This window comes from Bombus terrestris, chromosome 17, assembly GCF_910591885.1.
Source record: "Bombus terrestris chromosome 17, iyBomTerr1.2, whole genome shotgun sequence".
Lineage (NCBI taxonomy): Eukaryota > Metazoa > Arthropoda > Insecta > Hymenoptera > Apidae > Bombus > Bombus terrestris.
This window is the reverse complement of record NC_063285.1, coordinates 10,258,162-10,283,380: the sequence shown is the minus strand read 5'-3', so window position 1 is coordinate 10,283,380 and position 25,219 is coordinate 10,258,162. Positions and strand designations below refer to the sequence as shown.

At 39.7% G+C, this 25,219-nt stretch overlaps 1 long non-coding RNA gene across 12 annotated transcripts in view; it reads right to left on the bottom strand.

The window, feature by feature from the left end:
- LOC105666653 overlaps nucleotides 1-25,219 on the bottom strand; it is a 410,566-nt gene that overhangs the window by 216,323 nt on the left and 169,024 nt on the right. For 10 of the 12 annotated variants that reach the window (XR_007227027.1, XR_007227028.1, XR_007227038.1 and 7 more), the window contains one exon: nucleotides 13,089-13,199. This is a non-coding gene — a long non-coding RNA (uncharacterized LOC105666653). Of the gene's footprint in view, nucleotides 1-13,088; nucleotides 13,200-24,509; nucleotides 24,991-25,219 lie in introns of those variants that run through there. The other 2 variants (XR_007227031.1, XR_007227033.1) reach the window with 2 other exon arrangements.

Genomic DNA, 25,219 nt, shown 5'->3' with positions numbered 1-25,219 from the left:
TGGCGAAATTTTTGCAATATGATTTGTCAGCAAAGAAGAATAAAACTATCCTTTGTTTTCTATGAAGACGTAATAACTAACATCAGAGTACCATAAATCGGGTACCTGTTCCGTATCAGGTACAATTTTCTTCCCAACGTTAGTTGAACATCGAAAATTATTCACAACTGTGAAAGTCGTGTTAAATCGAGCATCAAGTAAATGAAATCTAGCGTTAGAGTGCCATAGATTGGGTACCTGTTCCGTATCAGGTACAATTTTCTTCCCAACGTTAGTTGAACATCGAAAATTGTTCACAACTGTGAAAGTCATGTTAAATCGAACATCAAGTAAATGAAATCTAACGTCAGAGTACCATAGATTGGGTACCTGTTCAATATCAGGTACAATTTTCTTCCCAACGTTAGTTGAACATCGAAAATTGTTCACAACTGTGAAAGTAGTAAATCGAGCATCAAGTAAATGAGATCTAATGTCAGAGTACCATAAATTAGGTACCTGTTCAATATCAGATACAATTTTCTTCCCAACATTAGTTGAACATCGAAAATTGTTCACAACTGTGAAAGTAGTAAATCGAGCATCAAGTAAATGAAATCTAGCGTTAGAGTACCATAGATTGGGTACCTGTTCCGTATTAGGTACAATTTTCTTCCCAACGTTAGTTGAACATCGAAAATTATTCACAACTGTGAAAGTCGTGTTATATCGAGCATCAAGTAAATGAAATCTAGCGTTAGAGTGCCATAGATTGGGTACCTGTTCCGTATCAGGTACAATTTTCTTCCCAACGTTAGTTGAACATGGAAAATTGTTCACAACTGTGAAAGTCATGTTAAATCGAGCATCAAGTAAATGAAATCTAACGTCAGAGTACCATAGATTGGGTACCTGTTCAATATCAGGTACAATTTTCTTCCCAATGTTAGTTTAACATCGAAAATTGTTCACAACTGTGAAATTCGTGTTAAATCGAGCATCAAGTAAATGAAATCTAGCGTTAGAGTGCCATAGATTGGGTACCTGTTCCGTATCAGGTACAATTTTCTTCCCAACGTTAGTTGAACATCGAAAATTGTTCACAACTGTGAAAGTCGTGTTAAATCGAGCATCAAGTAAATGAAATCTAACGTCAGAGTACCATAGATTGGGTACCTGTTCAATATCAGGTACAATTTTCTTCCCAACGTTAGTTGAACATCGAAAATTGTTCACAACTGTGAAAGTAGTAAATCGAGCATCAAGTAAATGAAATCTAACGTCAGAGTACCATAGATTGGGTACCTGTTCCGCATCAGGTACAATTTTCTTCCCAACGTTAGTTGAACATCGAAAATTGTTCACAACTGCGAAAGTCGTGTTAAATCGAGTATCAAGTAAATGAAATCTAACGTCAGAGTACCATAGATTGGGTACCCGTTCCGTATCAGGTACAATTTTCTTCCCAACGTTAGTTTAACATCGAAAATTGTTCACAACTGTGAAAATCGTGTTAAATCGAGTATCAAGTAAATGAAATCTAACGTCAGAGTACCATAAATTAGGTACCTGTTCAATATCAGGTACAATTTTCTTCCCAATGTTAGTTTAACATCGAAAATTGTTCACAACTGTGAAAATCGTGTTAAATCGAGTATCAAGTAAGTGAAATCTAACGTCAGAGTACCATAGATTGGGTACCTGTTCCGCATCAGGTACAATTTTCTTCCCAACGTTAGTTGAACATCGAAAATTGTTCACAACTGTGAAAGTAGTAAATCGAGCATCAAGTAAATGAGATCTAATGTCAGAGTACCATAAATTAGGTACCTGTTCAATATCAGATACAATTTTCTTCCCAACATTAGTTGAACATCGAAAATTGTTCACAACTGTGAAATCGAGTAAATCGAGCATCAAGTAAATGAAATCTAGCGTTAGAGTACCATAGATTAGGTACCTGTTCAATATCAGGTACAATTTTCTTCCCAATGTTAGTTTAACATCGAAAATTATTCACAACTGTGAAATTCGTGTTAAATCGAGCATCAAGTAAATGAAATCTAGCGTTAGAGTACCATAGATTGGGTACCTGTTCCGTATTAGGTACAATTTTCTTCCCAACGTTAGTTTAACATCGAAAATTATTCACAACTGTGAAAGTCGTGTTATATCCAGCATCAAGTAAATGAAATCTAGCGTTAGAGTGCCATAGATTGGGTACCTGTTCCGTATCAGGTACAATTTTCTTCCCAACGTTAGTTGAACATGGAAAATTGTTCACAACTGTGAAAGTCATGTTAAATCGAGCATCAAGTAAATGAAATCTAACGTCAGAGTACCATAGATTGGGTACCTGTTCAATATCAGGTACAATTTTCTTCCCAATGTTAGTTTAACATCGAAAATTGTTCACAACTGTGAAAATCGTGTTAAATCGAGTATCAAGTAAGTGAAATCTAACGTCAGAGTACCATAGATTGGGTACCCGTTCCGTATCAGGTACAATTTTCTTCCCAACGTTAGTTGAACATCGAAAATTGTTCACAACTGTGAAAGTCGTGTTAAATCGAGCATCAAGTAAATGAAATCTAACGTCAGAGTACCATAGATTGGGTACCCGTTCCGTATCAGGTACAATTTTCTTCCCAACGTTAGTTGAACATCGAAAATTGTTCACAACTGTGAAAGTAGTAAATCGAGCATCAAGTAAATGAAATCTATTTCTGTTCCAATTGATTCGGTAAGAGCGACGTTTGAAAAACAAAATGGTAGTCCAATATTCGGCTAATTTTCTCTACTTGCGCTGCTACGAAGCTCGCCTTGATTTTACCTCAAACACTGGCTGGTCTTCGATCGTTTCGCGAGGCCACAAGTGGAAGATCGTACCGTTTTCGCGAACAGTGGCAGGTCTGGTGTCAAGTCAGCCTCGTCGGATCGTTGAAATTGGTCGCGGCGATCTTCTTGTAAATTTTACAAAGCTTCGTCCCTGCAGTTAACATTTTGTTGAGCTGCGCCGCTATCGATGGCAAGCAGCGATTTGTTGGCGGGTTCGCGTGACGGTCGGCGAAAGCTCCGGCGTCGGACTTGGGCGTCGGGTCCATCTCGATGGATCGATACGTCCATCCGGTGACCGCGGAATTTCAGCGAGTTGGAAATTTTCCATCGCTGCCGCGCTATTTCGCCACTTGATTGCTTTGTTATAAATGTATATGCCCGGCGTATTACTCTTTCATTCTGTTTTGCGCCCAGTTATTTTGTTATTTGCCACGACGCCTGCCACCACCTGCTTAACTTTTCCGCCTGACTCAGTTCTTCCGGTTTTCCGCCGTTCGCACGGCTGTCGAGCGAAAGAGAGACACGTGCATTATAATCCAAGCACGTGGCTTTTAAATATCTGTTTAACCGGCCAATTGTCCAAAAACTTCATCGATACGTGTTTACGCTGCACAGTTCGAGAATCGATGATTCGCATTTTCCTGGAAATCGACGTATCTCTGTGCGCTCGAGTTTGCATCTAAACAACCAGAAATTATCCTGCCTCGTTTCTCCTAACCGTCCTCTTTTTAAGACAGAAACTTGTACAAACTGGAAGAAGATTTTTACGGACAAATTTTGTTCCAGTCAGGTTCAGTTCTGCTGTTGTTCGACTTGACGCAGCAAAATCCAAGTCCCCCATTTCGAAATCGAACGGCGGTGCGGAAACTCGCCTAAATAAATTCGCGCGAATAAGAATAAAAAAAAAAAGAAGTGGCGTGAGATGTGCAAATGGAATAACAGAAACGAGGTAAAACACACGATCGATTTCTACGGGTGACACGTATCGTCATAGATAATCTGAACGATCAATGCAAGTAAAAATCCACTTCGGGCTCTTTCAATGGCACAGAGAGAAACGGTTTGGCCGCGCTCAAAGCCTCGGCTCTGGTCGATCCATCGATCTATGTATATAGCGAGCGACCAGTTCACCCTCCAACAGTCCCGGCTGGTTAATTTCTCAGCGAAACGCGTTTGGGATCGATGCAAATCATATTTTTAGCCGCGTCGGCGGCCAACAGTCGGACGAATTTCTAATCGGCGGCCGATCGATTCCTCCCCAGGCGATTGTCGTTCGCCGCGGATTCATTATTTTCCCCTCGATTTTTCGGGGTTAAAAGGGCCCCTACTCTCTTTTCCTTTCGCTCAGCGGTCTCTTTCTCTCTCTACGTGGAGCAAAGGGGAAATATTTCATGGAATTTCTCGTTGCCGGTACATTGTGCGCGCGAGTAACAACGCTTTAAAACCCGGCGAGAGAGTTCTTTGTGCGAGCCGCCCGCGGCGCACGACCCTGGTGTAAAAAAAATTCATTATTCTCTTGCTTCTTTTTCTCTCCACCCTCGTTCCACCAAACACCGATTACCGTTTCCCGACAGACGAGGAAATCGCGGCCCGCGACCGACCGTGTAAGGATCGCGTCCTTCGAGAAGGCTAACCCAATTCCATCGTGCGACAGGCAAATCGACTTTTCGCCGGTTTATCAACCCTTTGAGCAATTAACGTGCGAGATTGTGAAATACAAGTTTCTCGCTCTGTCTTCGATCAAACATAATACAGAAATGAATATTTAGTTGCAACTTCCAACAGCCATTCTGCCTATTATTAACAATTGTTTAAGGAATAAACTTTCGAGAAAATTGTAAAAGTTAGAAGCGTAGAGGTGATTTTAAATTAAACGTTAAATGTATACGGTGACGATAAAAATCCTACGCTGTGATTGATCTCGCGAGAGCAGGAAAATGGTACTTGAGTACCTGAATTCCTCTTTTCCTAACGCAAGTTCCATTTTGGTAAATGGAACGACAAATAATTCGGTGGATAAAATTTTAGTGGTAAGAATCTTGTGACGTTGTGACGGGTTTCGTATAATACGTGAAACGTGCTGGAAGCGCTTAATGAACAATGGACGCTGCGTGGCATATTTTTTCAAGCGTTCTTCCAGGCACAGAATTTGCTACTTCGTGTCTCAAGTAAATAAACGAAGCATTCGAACAGACTCTAATCGAGAACCATCCGACACCATAAGCTCTGGAAAACAATGCGTAAAACCTAGAATCTACTCTAACGATTTACGAGAATCATCGGCCGTCGAGCAACTGCGCTAATTACCAGTAATCGATACTTCGTTAACAAACAGTTCGAGCGAATTACTACAATGAGATTTGATCCGCGCCGGCAAAAATCTCGAGTTCGTGTATTAAACCTGGAAACAGCGGATAGTGGCCGGTGATTAGCTATGAACGTGCAGGTATTTCGTTATGTCCGATTCGTTTTGTGTGTGCCGCGCTCTCTGGCTTTAATTTCATCTTTTTTAAAAACAATACCATTATCAGACAACGATACGAATAGGAGTTTCCAACTTTAATAAATATACATAGCTTCGAGTTTCATTGTAAAAGATATTTTGTTTGAAATTGCAGAATCCTGCAAGAATAAATACACAACGTCAGGTTTATGCAAATTCATGTTTGTTGCCAGAAGAGGCAAAGAAGTTGATCAAGATCCATGCTAGAGCTTAATATTAGCCAAGATTAGTCCTGGCTAATGCGTCAGTTAACGAATAATAACCAGGTACTTAAGTAGAGCTTAAGTGGCAAGAAGACTCTTTGGTTAGAAGACGTAAGGACGAGAATAATGAGACGGGCAAACATCTGAAGCGACGTGAGAGATGGTTGTTGTTTAAGTAAGCGAGATGGCTGCAGAAAAACGTCGATGAATAAGCCTATTGGCGCACAATATCGTACGATTGACGCAGCTAAAGTAACCAGACTATGTACGATCACTTCAGATGTACAGTTCAGAATGACGTAAGATTTTGGCTGGAACGTTGAGTGTGAATCTCACTATAGCGTGAGAATAAATTATTGAGTCGTGTAAACGAAGCGTCAAATATCTTTCTCCTGTACCCTAAGATAGCAAGATTAATACTGGTTAGTATAACTATACATTATAGTTCATAGTTGTGACAGGTTGTTGCCAATATGTTTGGCGACCAGACAGTTTCTCAGTCTCGAGCCTCAGTCTCGAGCCTTTCCAGTTCTTGAGTAAAGACTCAAGAACTATAAGAGACTATAAAGTCTCCTGAGTCTTTATAGTCTCTTGAGTCTTTATAGCCTCTTGAGTCTATAGTCTCTCGAGTCTTTATAGTTTCTCGAGCCTTTCCAAGTCTTGAGTCTTTATAGTCTCTTGAGCTTTTCCAGGTCTTGAGTCTTTATAGTCTCTTGAGTCTTTATAGTCTCTTGAGTCTTTATAGTCTCTTGAGTCTTTATAGTCTCTTGAGTCTTTATAGTCTCCTGAGTCTTTATAGTCTCTTGAGTCTTTATAGCCTCTTGAGTCTATAGTCTCTTGAGTCTTTATAGTTTCTCGAGCCTTTCCAAGTCTTGAGTCTTTATAGTCTCTTGAGCCTTTCCAGGTCTTGAGTCTTTATAGTCTCTTGAGTCTTTATAGCCTCTTGAGACTATAGTCTCTTGAGTCTTGCTCATCTCGCAAGTCATCTCTCTTGATCGTCTTTGGTGTCTTCCAAATTTCGATCGTGCTCTGTCGCAGAAACGACGATCGGCCACTTCGCTTTCTTTCACGTTGGGAAGCGAAGAAGATAACGAAGAATGGGGACTGTGTGGCGTATTTTTTAAAACGTTCTTCCAAATACAGAATTTTCTACCTCGCGTCTCATTCGCAGCATCCCAAGTAGATGGACGAAGCAAGCAACAAGATACACCGCGTATAGTCGTAGCTGTAGAACCTCGACTGCGGCTAAAAAATCATTTTCACTCTGAGATTCTCAACTCTCAAATAATTCTTCGTCCCAGGAATGTGCAATATCCCGCATCAACACCTCCGAAACGATCGAGACTCGACAGATTGCGGAAGACCCAAGATCGGATCGAGACTTTCGAGCATCTTGAGGTTCAGCAATGGCGATCGAAACGATTCGAACTTGCCAGCAATTTCGGATCCCATTGCTAATCAGTTGACCCAATGAATCGACTAATCGAGCCTCGATCGAACGCGGCGTATTGGTCCGGATGAAAAAAAGCTCGTAGCAGCTGGAATGTGGCAGCGCGCGCGCAAACATTTTAATTGTTGCCTTCCTCTCTGGCCACGTCTGCTCTTTTTCCCGGTTGCCGTCGCGACCAAAAACGCGGACGGATGTCGCGCGGTGAAACGGAGCCCGAATTCACGCACCGGCGAATACTTTCGAAAATGCGTGGCCGCTCAATCAAATCTCGCGAAATTCCTCGGCCGTGCCATAAAGGGATTGCCTCCATTCGCTTCATACCAGCGTGTCCCTGGCAGCCGGCGTTTTGCGAATCGTTCGACCGTCCAGCGCATCGCCGTGCACGTTCGCTCGCTTTTCGTTCGCCCGACGAAGAATCGTCGCTGGTTCTCGTCGTCAACCATCGCGAAACATAGCAAAAAAGGTTGAAACAGGAGAACAACGACGAGAGGGCGACCGCCGCTTGCGACAGTCATTAGGCACTCGTCATTAAGTACCGCTACTGATTCGCATCTGCGTAGATTAGGCTACAATTAAGAGGGACGCGTCTGCGAATTTCGCTGACATCAAGCCGTTGCTACCAGGTAGCACAAAATTGCTGATCCATATGTTCGTTAAGCGACAAAATATTCCCATTGAAACTGAACATTATTTTGTCGTTTGAATCTATTTCTGGACCTACACTACGGCGTATGGCTGTGTTTGCATACTTGCAGCAATCAGGTCAAATTATTGCCGCTTTTATTGTCTTTGCAACGCTGTGATAGAAGAACGTTTCTCCGCTGTGAGTTCTTTGCTCAGAGCAGAGATACTTGATGTCAGCCCAACTTAATCACTTAATTTCATTCGCCTTATCGTTCATTCTAGTTAACGTCAACTAGTGTTTTCTAGGATCAGAAATTCCAGGCCTAATGTCAGAAGATTTCTAGATTGCCTGGGATCGGATCACAAGCGGGAGTCACATCTATGAGCTTCGATTGAACTTTATACATTTGAGATCGATGGCTGGTCGCTCGTCGACAAGAGTCATTTTTCACGAGGATAACTTTCCATCGGATGCGCCTATCTGAATTCACAGGGCAAAGTCGTGCACAGTGGCGTACAAAGGAAGGTTTACGAAATAAGAAGTATGAAATGTAGAAACTCCAACTTCTTCCATAGCTAATTATTTACAACAGCAGCATATTTACAACGAACTGAAACTTCGAAATAGAAATTGAGAAATATTTCGCAAGAAGCGAACGACCTATTCGCGTTAAAGAAGAATTCTCGACTTACTTGATTTTTAATTACTCCAATTCACGCAACTTGATCAATCTGAACGAAGCTTTACGATCGCCAGCGGTAACAAGCTTGCATCTGCACGTTATTGAAAGCGTCAGCAGCGTTTACCCTTCGACCCTTCGTTTCGTATTTTTTCGTCCCCCGTCGATCGGCGTTCTTTCTCCTTTTTTCGCCTCCTTCTTCTTTTATTTCACTCTTTCTCCTGATTTGCTTATTCCTGATTGCTTTGTTGGGTTCATTGGAGGGCGGCTCGAGTGACATAACTCTTGCGGCACTTTTTACAGCGTCCACTTTGAAGCTTGTTTTTCGCCAGTTTCAAGAGGCGTTTTCCACGAACGCGGCAATTTTTGCCGGCAAGTTGCGTCGCACTCTGCATTCGCTGGTTAATCAGCCTGATACGATGCGTGTAACGAGACAAATCTACGGATATGCAAATGTTTATTATTGTATTTCTCGTTCGGCATTGTCATTTGTGATTGATTAAGCTCGTTTAATTATACGAAGCTTCTTCCCTGCAAAAAATGGATCGCTTCTTTGCCAGAAAGGTAGATTACGTTGGAAAATGTATCGTAGGATTATTGACATAACGATCACCGTGAAACAGACTATTTAATTAGAATTATTTAATTTTTATTCCACTAAAATTCCACTATATTAAATATTAATTTTATCGATAAGTATACGACAATTCTCAAATTCCCAGCCCTTTTCCATTACCTTCCCAATATCATTAAACCCTCCGTCTGCATACTGGGTCGTCCACGGACCAGCAGTTTCGCGTAATTTTTCATTTCTCCCACGTTTCTCTCGAAACTTTGCTTTCGATTAAACGACGAAAGATTAGGGTAACAAATAGCAAGAAATGCTATTGCACGATATTCTAGAAACTTGAAAAAGTGTTTGAGAATTTTTTAAACATAAAACAGCGCAGAAATCCAAGCTGACAGAGGATAACACCGTCGCGCTTGACGACAAATCTCCGTTTAACGAGACGATTAACAAACTTCATTTCCAACGCTGATCTTCCACCAAACGTTTACTTATTTCACGCTAATGGCAAAGCATTACGACTCACACTCAGAACCACAGCGATCTTGCTTTTTCCAAGTTATGCGTCGGGAAAAACAGAAAATTGAAGCGCCGTAAACACGTGCACGTGTGCAATCTATCAATAAGCGCATCGCCACTGTGTACAGAATTTTACACTTCTAAGTGAACAAAAGCCAAGAATAATTTGCGTAATCTTGTATTTACGCGCGTTCTGTATATTTTTACACTTCTGATTTCCTCGTAAACGGATAGACGTGCGCGGTCTATTGCCGGACAAATGGCAGAGAAAAATACGGAAAACAGTAGACGACAAAATGTAGCTTAAATGTAGTTTGCAAGTCTTCTTTAGGAAAGTGGGATCCGCGTGAAAGGAATATGCAGCTCGTACGCGGCCAATAATTATGAAACTAATCAGACTTAATGCGACTGGTTGCGTGACGCGAGTCGAGTTATGCGACGCTTCGAGGAATCGGCGATTTCCATCGCACGATGCGACCGCGAAATACGATGGCATCGATCGACGAATTCGCACGATTCTGCCGCACTCTGGCAAAAGTGGAAATGTTAGCTTGTCCGAAAAGCGCCTTTCTTTCGCTGTATTTTACGACAATGCGCGTGGAACCAAGTCTGTGGAATGTCACGGTGTGCATCGTACGTGATTCGACAAAATAATACAAAACAAAGAGCGTTTATTATTTCCTCGTGAAACGAAAGAAACTTTCCGGACAAGCTAACACCTGGCTCGTTAAAGGTAAAATTCCATTCGATATGTTTCGATCATTGCGAATGAAAAGTTGTAATTGAAAATGAAGGCCGACTCTTCGATATTTCAGTATCGTGACTGGATATTTTTTAATTACAATTACAGTATAATTAATCGGCAACATATTTCACGTGAATTTTATATCCATTGTCCTATCAAAATGGGAAATGTAAGTTACCGTGTAATTGTCTTTGTACAGTCCGGACACGTTTGTGAAATCCGCCATTCCAACAACAACAACCTAATAAATACACATTTCTGTCTTCGTTCCCCTCTTTCCAACCTCCATCCCTTTTCGTTTGAAAATCTGCCAGCATTTTACAATTTCCTCGCTATCTTTCCTCAACTTCTATTGAAAATTATCCTTTGAAAACGTATGGCGAATTAAGTACTATCCAAGTACTACAATACCATAATCAACTGCGTAATAAAGCTAAACCTAAAGGCAACTTAAATTAAATTTCAGCGCAGAAAGTAGACAGCGTTGATAACGCGAGGTTCCCTAATGTTCGCGCGTATGCTATCATAGAAAAAGCTTCAAGTTCTACGTAATTTGATTTACATCTGATTAATATCAGCATATGCAGACTATTATTACCGTTGTCCTGCTATCGTTCTAACTTTGATAGAAGACACCTAAATGCCCTTTGTCGATACATCGGAATCTGAGAAAAAGAATCTGCCTACCAAAAATCTCTGCCAGGCCATTTCGTGCGTGCGTGTGGCCAAACGAATGAATTTTGAAACAAGTCGCGATCGCGTGTATCGCCGATCGAAAGTGACCGAAGGCTTACAATTAGTAGGCGAACCGATTCGATTAATGAATTTTCTCGGACGTTAATTTCACATCATCGAGCGATTTAGTTAACGAACCTGGCGGAGCGTTAATCGTGCTCATTTTACATGGATGTACACGGGGACAAAGAGCAGGAAAACAAGAGAAACGAATGGAGCCGGAGACAATCGGCACCGCCGGGTTTATTTTAAATCGAACACGAGAAGATATCGCTAGCTAGATGGCTTTCGTCGATATTACATATCGATTTTGGCAATGCTTCCTTCAATAGATGTAATTAAGCTGCATGTAACGCTGTTTCCATTCGCTTTTTCAATTGTATCATCGCGGTCTTGATAGCCGCTGTACACAGACAACGAGCAGCTGCGTTTGTATTTCGTTTGTCGCAGCATCTGTTAACGGCGCTGGGATAGTTAGGCGAATAATTTCAAGCGCGGTGTTAAATCGCAAGTATACAATTTTTTGGAAAAGGGAACGCTAAGTTAGAAGAGGAAAATTTACGATACAAACAGATTGGCAAAAGGTGCAGACGAAATGTTGCTTCGAGTAACAGCGAGAAATTATCGTTGACAATTGGAAAATTGTATTTCCAAGGAATTTTCAGAAACGAATTAAACAGTCTCCTCGATGACGAATATTTAGCCAATCGGCAAGAAGATCTCAATGTTTTAATTAGTTTGAATAAAGCACGTGCGTGACGCTGTGTTATAAAATACAGGGTGGCGTAAAAGTATCGCGAAATACAGTGACAGCTTGTAAATGGTGTGCAATTAAAAAGTATGAGCTTCGTATGCGCATTGCGTGGATTGCTATGTGCATCGCATAGATGTAATAAACGTTGGCAGATATTAATAAAAATATGGTCTTTATACGCAGACTGTATGCACCGCCATGCACGTATTTGCGATTGTGTGCATATGTATGTATTCACAGATACTGTAGACGTAATATGACGCACCTTTTTCCCCGAATATCTAGTTTCTACCATCTATTTCGCCACATTATACGTCACAGATTGTCCTTGTTAGAAGAAGAAGAAGAAGAAACAGCCGAATGAAATTTTAATTCACAAGTCCGTGCGATTATTTAGCAAGATGCATTCTGTAGCTTACGGGGAAATCTCTCTGTTAAAAGCGTTTATTTTTTGAACAATGACACACGCCTAACGCGATGTGCAGGATCCGAGTGGGTGCACTTTGTTTAATTTTGATTTCAATTGTTTGGATTTATCTACCATTCCATGTCATTCTTCTGTCCGGGGTCTGCACTGTATGCACCTATGGGATCCAACTATGGGGAACAGCGAGTAATTCCAACGATTCTAATTAAAAACTCTAAGAAATAGATGCACCTTGGTATGTTATGACCTTAAGATAGCCACAGTTAAAAAAGAGATATTGAAATTGAGTAACAGATATAACATGAGAATGAACAATCACCAAAACCCATTGGTTTCTCGATTACTTGACACGACGGATCAGATCCGCAGACTAAAAGGACAGCCTCTAGATTTAAACATTGGATTCGGCTAGAATCAAACATACGATAATTATTCATTATTATTAAGAATAATTTATTTATAATTCTCAATGATAATTGAGTGCAATAAGTCGACCAAAATTAAAAAGAAGAAATTATTTCCGTAAAAAACCACCCTCGCTTTCGGTTACCTGGAAGATGATATTCCACTGGAGGTAGTCATTACTATTTAGCAATTAAGTTAGACAAACTTGCCAAATGTCCAGCTGGACAAATTGTAAAATAGAGAATACTTGTAAAAATCTGTAAAAAGACTGCAAAATGTCTTGGCCGAACCAGAGGAAAATTTGAACATTCCAAGAGATGCACGCTATTCATTCCGCTATATTCCCAACAATCAGCAAAATAAGTTGCTTCTATTTGGGGAAGATAATCCATTGGTAAATAAATAAATAAATAAACGAGCTTTTAACAGATACCGAGCTTCAGAGAAACAGATAAAGTGTCTAATCCAGAGATGATCCTCTAATTATCTTGGTCCTGACATTTTCAAGCGTCCAATGCTATCGCGATCAACGTCCCTCAGAGTTTCTGCTCGATGACAGCCCTCCGTCATTGCTTCTTCATCGAAAGATAAGAGCCGCGTAGAATAAATAATATCTGGCCGTGGTTGGCGTTAATGAAACGCTTTCAATGAAACTTACGCGTGCAGACCGGCTCTCTGTTGCTTCTTCGACCAATCAGCGGCTGTTTATTCCGTTGCAAACAAACTTGAACGTGACTGGCGACTACGTCCGCTGTGGCAGGATTTTTCCCTGAAACCAAATTACGTGATACATTTTACGAACAAAGATAAGAGAAAGAAAAGTTGTACAAACATAGGGTAGGAAATAAATTCTTTATTTGCTATTTATAACGCGAGGAATATTCGTTTCGAAGTGTTCACCATTTACCGAACGTCCAATGGTACAAACTGTAAACGCAAACTACCGAAACAAAGTAACTAGACGACAGAAATAAAAAGAAGCTACTTTCGCTTTCGTGTCTCGAAAATAAAGACAAGTCGACCCACATCTTTCATTAGGTTTGTGCAACCTATCGCACGATAATGCCACCAATATAATTCCAATGATCAAGTGTTACTCATACAACACAGTTAATATATTCACGAAGGTTTTCCTAAGCTTTCCCTTTTATTTTTCGTACACTCGTCCGATGAGAGACATTTGGCGTATCGTTTCAACGGTCGATCAAATAATCTCTATACTTCGCTATACTTGCGTACGTCGCGAAAGGGAGATCTGTCGTTAGAAACATGTTGTTTAACACGGGAGGAATCGTAGTCCATGTGATTATTAATTATCGTGCGCGATTATTGCGCTGGCGGACGCAGGATAGCCGTTAACGAACGGTCGTGAAAAATCACACAGGCAAACATATACAGACGCGGTGCAAATATTACGGAAATTTATTTTTGACGTAAACACCTTTCACGCAAACATTTCGGGAATTTGTTTTCGATAGCAGCGCGGCCCACGACCGACCCCTTTTCCGAGTTCCATATACACACACGGTGAATTCATTTGCCTGCGATAAACTGAATAACTCGATATTTTATTGGGTTCCATGTAACGCAAATTTGTCGAGAGGATCGAGCCGAACGAGACCCCGACACGCGACCGGTGCAACGGCGAAAAATTGCGCGTCGCAGAAAGCCGAAAAATTAGACGATGGAATTAGAAGCTTCTTGGATCGTAACCAGGCGGTCGTTTCTGCTTTTCCATTTTCCTCGGCTCTAGGCGATTTTTGCCAAAGCGTTTCACCGCGCCTCTTAAATATCCCGATACGAGTGCGTATAATACGTTGGCTAGTTTTATCGCAAGCGACAGATTATCTTTTCGTACGTAAGAGACTTCGATCAGAACGAAAAATGATAAACAAACAAAATAAACGATATAACAAGGGGAAGGAAAAAGGAAGATTGTTGTTAGGCCACGAGGAAATTACTTGAACCTCTCTCGAAATTTTTATAATTTCCTATTCAACTTTTAAAGTTTAACTGATTAAACTATAACTAAGCTTAATTGATATTCTAACGCATTTCGATAGGTTTGGAGAAGATTATGTGAATATAATCGATTGTGATTTTGTTACTCGTTGCATGTTGTACCTCGTTCATCGCTGTTCCTTTTATTAATTTCTTAATGATCTTTTATCGATATGTTTCTGTTAAATTCTTATCCCTATCAACATCCGAATGGTTTCATCGATACATTTACGAATTGATGTTAATAAATTATTATTATTGGTAATATAATTTAATTAAAGAATTACCCATAGATTATTTCTAACTTTTTTTTTATTTCTCAGACTATTGCAATGAATTCTCATTGAGAATTATAAATAAAATTCCTAACTCATCGATATTAATTTATAGATATGTCGATAAAATCGCTAGGATATTGATAAAGGAAATAAGAATAGGAACAGGAATAGCAATATAATAAATATATCGGTAAAATCATTAGGATATTGATAAAAGGGATAGGAATATATGCAAAAATAAGAATAGGAATATAATAAATATATCGATAAAAAATATTACGATATTTAGCATCTCTACTTTGTAAGCAAACTGGGTCATTCAAATGATGCCTGATTTGTTCACTATCTGAATATTCTACCTCTTCTAAGCTTTTTAACGATCTCAAACAATTCCAAGATACCGATCATTGTTTTTATTTAGTAACTGGTATTTTATGATGGCACGATACTTCCAGTAATGGAACGAACATGATAGTTATTTATGGGATTTCTGCGTATGTAACTGTTTAGCACCTGGTCTAAAATGAGCAGTTACGGTAAATTACATGGAGTGAGCTGCGCCAAGCGTTGCAAAACCGTTGCAAAGTGAGAAAAAGATGGGCTTCTTTTTAATTGAAATGGAACATGGAAAGATTGAGTTCGAGTGAAACAAATGTAAACTCTCGCAGGAACAAAGATCCCATTGGGCAATTTTTTTTTTTTTTTTAAAGTGGCGCATTACCTTTGTGTTGTTTGGACAGCCGTTAGCGAATAGTAAAATTTATTTGGAAAAGTTACGACGCCGTATACACTTTTCGCGCGACATCGAAAAATAACAAAAGCAAATACGCTCTGAATTAAAGATAGTTTTATTAGATGTATATTTGTCAACTTTTTATTTCGATCTATGTATCTGTGTATTTGTATCGTTTAATTTCTTTATTGTTGCACGATTTTTACGTTGCATTTTGTTGCAATAGAAAATTCGTGCCGATAAATTTCAGCGTCGCCGAGACCAAACAAAATAAACCAATTACGCGCGTGAATCTAATTAATCAGTGCACAAGTAGCGCATTAAATAGGATTTTATTGAAGCAGTGGAAATGTGTGAGTCGTAATCATTTTTTTTTTTTTTGCCTCGTATGTGTGACTCATAATATTGAATAACTCAAGAACACGATTCCCTAACTATACGTGCACGTCGAGCAATACGTTTACACAAGGAGTAACATTGATACTTAATTACTTGAAACTAATATTTATTGCCCCATGCGCGTTTTATTGCTGTACAGCTCGTGATATAAATACGATCATTAAAATAAGCAGCATCAGCGATTTGGAAAGGATGCAATAAATACTCTGGTAAATGTCAAACGCCACTTATACCTCAGCTGCGATACTAATTTACGAGCTAACGTGTTCCCCATGTGTTAAAACTTATTGTTTTGAACATTGTCGTAAGAAAAACTGGAAAATGAAATTCTTCCCATGGAGAAAGATAATACGTGAAGATTTTCACAACAGAATGATACAATAACACGTTCTAACAGCTGACAAAACTGTACAACACAACAGATTATTCAGTATAGCTTGTAGCTTTCATTGTTTCAAATATTGTCGTAAGAAGAAATTCAGGAAACAACTTTCTTCCATGGCAAATGATAATATGCGAATATTCTCGAGAATAAAACAACTTTTACAATGCAGATTGTTCGTCACACGCTGTTTTTCTTTATTGCTCTAAATATTATCGTAAGAAAGAATTAAATGGAAATTCTTTTTGGAAGATTCTCAGTAATATGATAATAGAAGGAGCACATATTGTCGTAAGAAAAAATTCAGGAAACAACAACTTTCTTCCATGGCAAATGATAATACGTGAAGACTTTCAACAACATCACAACAGAATAATACAATAACATGTTCTAACAACTGACAAAACTGTACAACACAACAGATTATTCAGTACAGCATGTAGCTTTCATTGTTTTAAATATTGTCGTAAGAAGAAATTCAGGAAACAACTTTCTTCCATGGCAAATGATAATATGCGAAGATTTTCAACAACATCACAAGAGAATAATACAATAACACGTTCTAACAGCTGACAAAACTGTGCAACACAGATTATTCAGTACAGCATGTAGCTTTCATTGTTTTAAATATTGTCGTAAGAAGAAATTCAGGAAACAACTTTTTTCCATGGCAAATGATAATACGCGAAGACTTTCAACAACATCACAAGAGAATAATACAATAACACGTTCTAACAGCTGACAAAACTGTGCAACACAGATTATTCAGTACAGCATGTAGCTTTCATTGTTTTAAATATTGTCGTAAGAAGAAATTCAGGAAACAACTTTCTTCCATGGCAAATGATAATACGTGAAGATTTTCAACAACATCACAAGAGAATAATACAATAACACGTTCTAACAGCTGACAAAACTGTGCAACACAGATTATTCAGTACAGCATGTAGCTTTCATTGTTTTAAATATTGTCGTAAGAAGAAATTCAGGAAACAACTTTCTTCCATGGTAAATGATAATATGCGAAGATTTTCAACAACATCACAAGAGAATAATACAATAACACGTTCTAACAGCTGACAAAACTGTGCAACACAGATTATTCAGTACAGCATGTAGCTTTCATTGTTTTAAATATTGTCGTAAGAAGAAATTCAGGAAACAACTTCTTTATTGCTCTAAATATTATCGTAAGAGGGAATTAAATGGGAATTCGTTTTAGAAGATTTCCAGCAATATGATAATAGAAGGAGCACATGTCTTAGTTGATGAAACTGTAGAGACCAGCTTGTGCAGCGTAGATTATTCACTGCAGTGTTTAATTTATTATCACGTGCTTAGAATCGCAGAAACTTCCTCGTACTATAAAACGCGTCGTAAGGGAAACGAAACTACGGAGTAAATAGCCATCAATATGCACAATCAGCGTGGATCTCTGCTCGGAATAGCAACTTATCATCCTTTTTATCACTTGTTCTTACTCATACGGAACTATCAATAGTTTTATCGTCGTACACGCGACACTGAACAATATTTCTGAAATCTTACTAAATCCTATTATATCATTTCGATAGTAAACTGCGAATTAAAAATATATACCGTGTAGGTTTGTGCCAGGTTTTGTACCGTATAGATACGAACAAAATTACTATTTGACGAAGCAGTAAATTTTGCAAAATGTGACCCAGGACGAATTGCAAAGTATATGGAAAATAAAGAAAATAACATGGCTATAAATCGTACTTCAAACTCTATGAAACTGGATCGATCGTGCTAATAACGTCACGAGCCAAATAAGTGCGATCGCTCCAATTTCTGTAGATCATCTTGCTAATTGTAATAGTAACGTTTCTCGATACAAAATTTAACTTGCTCTCGCAAATGGACATAAAACGTATTAATAAAATACATCTATTTTAATTTTCCCAAAGATGTTGATTTGTATCAGCAATTACGTTATATCGGCTCGATCTAAGTGCAGATTAATTGTACAATATCGTATTTTAATTTTACCGTACACCATCTATATTCAACGCGTAATATTTATTCGAGTTTCATCGTTTTCCTGCTTCGCTTCTTTTTTTCATTCTTATCGCTTACGAGAAAAACGTTAGCAGCGACGAACCTGAATACTCTGCATACGTATATTACGTACGTAGCATAAAAAAAAAAATAAAAAATAAAAAACCAGTTCGTCGCTTGTGTTAGAAGGCTCGCACAGTTCTTGGACTTCTTTTCAACAGACAAACCCGGTCGATTGCGTGTAACCGATTATCTCGTAACCTCGCAAACATGTGAAATCACTAATTATGTACTTTCTAGATGGCCGCTAATGGCTTTATCGTTAATGGCGTCGCCTTAAAATAAACTCGTGAATAAATAAACAAAGAGTCGCGGTTTGCCAAATCGACCATAAGCCGCGCGCCGTAATAAGCGCGAGCGTTGAGAATTTTTCTGCCAAATGATGACCCCATGTCCAGTCGTGGTGGCGGCCATTTTGTTAACAGACCGTGATATGACGTCACGTGGCCTACATGATAACCTCGCTTTTGCCTTCCAACGATAGCCCGTTTCTTCGCGCTTTCACGCTGATATTTTATTACCAACCAAGAATCATCGCTTGGAAAACATCTGATGGATCGAGAAGCGGTGGAAAAAATTGGCCGCTCAAGCGGCGAGTTGCTGCGCCGCTGGTGATAACCATGGCGGGAAATTTGAACGCCAAGCGTCGTGATTCCCTCGTAACGTTCAAAATCAACGATGAAATTCGATCGAAATTGTATGTGGATGTATCGAAGATCGCGTTACGATGAAAATTAGCCCTGAAAACTCGGTAAGAGAAAGTTCGAGTTATCGTCGCTTTTCGAGCGGACAGGGACTAGATGGCAGGAATAGGAAAATCAATTGCGCGGCTTTATGAGTGACTATACACGCGACCATTAGTATTCTAGGATAGCTGAACTGGTTTCTACGTCTCGTGGATCTTTAAAAATACTTCTTGAACGTATTACGTTGTACGAGATTATTATCTACTGGGTGGTAAATATCTTAACAACTTAACAAACAAATATATTAACTTGATAAATATCGTAATAGCAACAACCGTTATCCAGATATTTTCCAACAGACGAAAATAACTCTCGCATGAAGCAAACGTGATAGAACGATCACTAAAATGACAAGTAAAAATAGAATTAGTAATTTGTAATGATAATTGATTGCTTGTTAGCTGCTCGTTACGATTTATTACATGAAAATCTGTGTACACGCGAAAGAGTTGGCGGAAGTGGCACTAAAAAGATGTTGATATCGCGATCTCGTTACGATCCTCCACAACCTTTGAAACGTGGAAAACGAAGCGGAGAGCGAAATAGAAAAACCGATGAGCTTGTAACTCGAACTAACTATTATTGACTTCGACGATTCGCCTGGGAAACTACTCGAAAACTATCCGTTTCCGTTTCACGAATTCCCGTCGTTTCTGGTCAAATATTAAAACGCGCTAAAATCGCTGAAAAGCGTTCCGGCTCGACGCGGTCCTACGAATACGAAATTATCAGAGGCAAGTAGATGAGATATCGACTTCTCTGTGTCTATCGGCGACTACCTCGTGACTTTTCGTAATACGATTCGCCATTTCTGCGTGAATATTACAATCTCACAGCAGTGGCTCGCTGGTCATCCTTAATTGCTAATTTCTTTCCTATCGCAGTTCAATTTCGCGTCAAGTAGAAACCTTGTTAGCGACAATAGACGAGAATCTGCTATATATACGTGCGAAATATTGATATTACATCATACGATATTTATCGAGAAATCTGTCTTTCTTCGTAAGTTTCTTTTTCGTAAATTTCTTTTAGAATCCTTCTCTGAGTCTTCTTCAGAGTCCTTCTCTGTTCACGGTACTATTCTATTGCTTCTAGTCTATTTCATAATCAAGTTCAATATTTCACAGCTACGTTCGATGTACATGTATTTAAAAAAATTAAGTTCAAACAAACTATGTAACTTCATTGTCGCGTTTCATTGCTTCCAATTGAATGACGACTGCCGATACCGATAATTTTATTCCCGCTACCGTGTGCATCGATATTCCACCACCTATCAATACGCATCGATGCCAAATGATCGATACGATTCAGTTTGTACCGTCATCGCTCGATCGCCCAAGTAAACGTTCCATCCGCGATGCCGTGATGGCGAAGAACTATGAAAATCGATGAGCGACCGTAACTACAAGTGACTATTCGCGGAATCATCGTCCGCCGGTGGAGGAAGGAAGACGGTTGCAGGCAGCAGCTGAAGAATCGAGACCGCTGCGCAGAAACCGCGGCGGCGGCGGCGGCGGCGGCATCGTCGTGGCCTCATCGACCTAACCTACTTTAGCCGAGGGACGCCTGCACGAGGGCGACGGTGGCGCCGTCGCCCGAGGACGTCCGACGGCGACGCCACAAACTGTGTATATCTAACGGCCGTTCTCCAACGTCCTCGTATCAAGCTCCACCTCCTCTTTCTCCTCGCTCTCCTCTCCGCTCTTCTTCCAGCTCGCAGTGTCTCTCCTTCTCTTTTTCTTTTTCTTTTTCCTTTTCCTCTCCTCTCCTCTCGCTCACCTACTCGCGCTCTCACGTTTCCTCGCTCTCTCTATCTTTCGCTGCTTTTCCTTCGCGCTCCTCGTCCACCCTTTTCTATATATACGTCAGTACGTATGGCCTGGCCGCTTTTTCACCCTAATCGCGACGACCGAAAGCACGGCGACCTTCTTCCCCGTAGCCAACTGAACTGTCGACGATTCTTCAGGAGACGAGAAGTTTGCCAACGATCGACACAAGCCGATGGATGTTCCGCGGCAGTTTCGCCTGGGTTCGCGTGGCAACGATTCCATCGACCAGGTGCAAGATCCTCGCTAATCCAAGATTTTCCCATTGTCCATTGGTAGCCTGCACGGTGTTGGTTGTGCCGTTAGATTGTGAGAATTTGGTGAGGCGATTTGAAGATTTGAGATAATCGAGCAAATCTCCAAAAATGGATTCTGGAAGTGAACGTTCGGCCGCGAGATTGTCACTTTGATTGTTGTTAATAAAACTGTACTATTTGACGAGAGGAACAAGTCGCCGTCTGAGGGTCCATGTAACCCTATTTTTGCCCGTAAACGATACACTGTACGAGATACTTAAAGACCAAAGCTAAATGATTAATAATTAAACGGCCAACAATTAATTGCTCGGTCGTATCAGCCTTCCATCAAACTGATGATAGATACGTAGTATCCAAACTTAATGTTCAAAGAGACATTGCCAGCTGTTTGATCGTAGGATACTTAAGTAGGTGATACACACGAGCTACTGTGAATACTATGCATTGAGCACGTAATTCAGTATCGAGTACTGTACGACGTATCGACTGAGTCTATTATACGTATAATAACAGTAATAATATGTACAACGTATTGGTATTAATTTGTTTCAATAGACTCTTCTCGTGGACTTAGGAAAAATTAGTTGAAACGAAGAAATCTGTAAAAGGGAAATTAAAATTTGTACATTTGTACAACATTCCCACAGATTAATAATCTGTCGCACAATCTGGGTCAATTATCACACGTTTCGTACCAACTCAGCAGATACTATGCTTATGAGTGCAAGAGTACTCACGTATGTACTTATAATTTATGCCATTCATATTTATCGAGCAATCTGTACGAGCTGTAATATTCAAGCAGTCAATGAATCTTGTTAATTCTAAGCGATCTTCATTTCGGCCAATTATAATGCTCATCAACCTCGAATAATAGAAACTTAATAACGACCAAACTCTTCTGTATTTCATGCGACTATGCATTTTCAAACTTCTTTCAGCATCTCATTAAACAACCGATGGCTCTTGTTAATTCCAACCAATCTTCGCTTCAGTCGATTAAAGCACTCATCGAGCCCGAGAATAAAGCAAACTTAATTTCAAAACAGGATAAAAAAATCAAAGCTTCCCATAAATTGCATCTAATCTTCGTCTCGACCAATCTCCATACTCGTTAACCTGTGATTAATTAAAATATACTCGTCGATCTGGACCGATCGTGAAAGAGGACGAACCAAACGCAACGAGTTCACGAATTTCCTCGAGTATTTCCTTCTAGTCCTACGCTACGGTAATAAATCCTTTTCTTTTCTTTTTCTTTTTTTTTTTTTTTTTTTGTGCGTTATCGAGAGTAGAATAGTCCAAGTAGAATGGCGTCGCTTCGGTCTGCGACGTTCCACGTTACGTAACAGGGTCGGGTCTGCGTGAAAATCTTTGCCAAGAACAAAGAACATTGACTCGCTGGCTGGCTCGTATCTTCAACGCCACGCGTATCGAACTGGACAGGCTCTCGGTTATTTAGACGTCCAACGACGAGCGTACAAGTTCACGGAAGTTTCGCTTCACGGCGCGGAGAGCATGCAGACTGATCAACCTGCGGCGTTCCTGCTTTACCCCGCGTCATTCTCCGCTTCCAGCACATTAAATACGACGAAACGAACCGCTGACTCACAGTGAATCACCGATCCTAGGCCTTGCGGCTGCGAGGGGATGATCCGCAGATATTCCGCGCGCATCCCAGGAATTAACAGAGCTCGTAGGTAACTGATAAAATACGATCAAATGGAACAAAGTAGATACGTAGCGTAGACGTGATACTTGTTCTTTCTACGTCTTTTTCGGTTATTCTTCTTTCTTCAGATTCAGAAGCGTTTGTCTGGGATGAAGGATCGTACGCGTTAGGAACGTTAGGAAATTCTCATTTGACTGTTACAGGTAAAAGATGCGCCCTCGGAATCGTCAGAGATGGTACTGTTTGTTGCTAGTTATCCATACGATTAGTTATCCATTGGTGTCGTTTCCACATCCCAATTTTGTTAATATTTTTCTGTCCCTCCACTTCATCCTCCCTTCTGAGTATCTTGGTAACTCTTCTTTGGCCATTTTTCTGTAATGTATGTTATATTTGGATTCCCTTATCCTTCTCCCTTATCCTCTCTTCTGCTTCTCTCTTTCTTCTTTCTTCTATAACTTGGTTTACTGTCATCCTTTCTTGCTTCCATCTGTGTCCCTCCGTTTCTCACCTCTTCTAGTCCCTTCTTTCTTTTTCTTGCTCTTTCCCCTTCTTGGCCATTTCCCCAGTTTCTCTCTCGTTCCTTCATGCACTCCTTTACTAGTTTCTTTTTTGATTCTATGGATTTCTCTTCGTACCTTGCTGCTCTTCTCAATGATTTTTCTTTGATTTCTGTTAGCTTGCATTCTCCTATCGATATATAATTAAAATATAGCACACATTTAGCAAGGAGAAACGCCATCCAGCAGTATGCGGGACGAAGAAAGAAGATGAGAAACGTAGACGATAAATCAGACGAGAAAACAAAATGGATAAAGATAATTGAGAACATTTATTACAAGTAACAACTGCTGGCAACGATCAGGTCCGTTTTAGAATCATAGAAAATATCAATTTTGTTATCAAGCTCGTCGACCGACATACGCATTCGATTAACAGGATTAAATTTACCGTAAGAGGCACGCTGTTGTACAAAAAGCGTAAATGGAAGGCCCGCGAGGAGCATAGATTTTAAAACATTCGAGCACTGCCGCACGATTTATGCCACCAATAAAGACATTAAGAAAAAAGCAAGATGTCGCATATATGGTGCGCCTTTGCTGCAGAGTTAACAAATTCAAAGTGGCAGGAATAGTCGTACGCGTATAGTTTTTAAAGTGAAAAGACACGAGGCTAACTATATCAATCGCTCTGATGGCTTATTAGCAGATGATGAGAACGTTCGTGTGTTTAAGTGTAAGTTTGATATATTTTAATATATTTATTATATTATTATTTATATTAATTTATGTTATATTATTATTTTAATATATTTTATAATCACATTTTAATATATTCTTTGGGAAAATAAATCAGAAACCAAACCAGTACACAGCGCGTAAAATATGAAATCGAATTGAACGAGTCTATCTGTTATTAATATTGCTTTTAAATTAATTTATATTACTATGAGTTGTTACATAAACGCTTCAAGTTTTATGGTTTCTTTGAGTTGATCCGATAAACAGACGGTGTTCTTATCTAGCATTAGTTTGTCGTTAATTTGTACAGTTTAATGATCATCATACGTTCTAAACACAAATCGATCAAAGTGTCCATAGAACTAATTACCATCTGCCGATGTTCATAACGCATTTATGGCAAACTCAAATGTGTGAAACGTACAGAATAGATATAAATGTGTGAAATATCTATGGTACTTGTTACGTGTGTTTAGGTGATAAAACAAATTCCAATTCAGCTTCAGTTCTACCAACGTGAACGTGAATTTATGTACATCTTCATGAACATCCTTAATCTACCAATTGTCCAATTTCATCGATTCCAACTGGTCGCGTTATTACGTGGAAACAATTGCCAACAAGTCACAGCTTCTGTAAAAGCAACAACAAATCTCGATTCAGCTTCAGTTCTACCAACGTGAACGTTAATTTACGTACATCTTCATGAACATCCGTAATCTACCAATTGTCCAATTTCATCGATTCCAACTGGTCGCGTTATTACGTGAAAACAATTGCCAACAAGTCACAGCTTCCGTAATAGCAACAACAAATTTCGATTCAGCTACAATTCTACCAACGTAAACGTGAATTTACATACATCTTGATAAACATCCGTGATCTACCAATTGTCCAATTTCATCGATTCCAACTGGTCGCGTTATTACGTGGAAACAATTGCCAACAAGTCACAGCTTCCGTAATAGCAACAACAAATTTCGATTCAGTTACAATTCTACCAACGTAAACGTGAATTTACGTACATCTTTATGAACATCCTTAATCTACCAATTGTCCAATTTCATCGATTCCAACTGATCGCGTTAGTACGTCAAAACAATTGCCAACAATTCACAGCTTCCGTAACAGCAACAACAAATCTCGATTCAGCTTCAATTCTACCAACG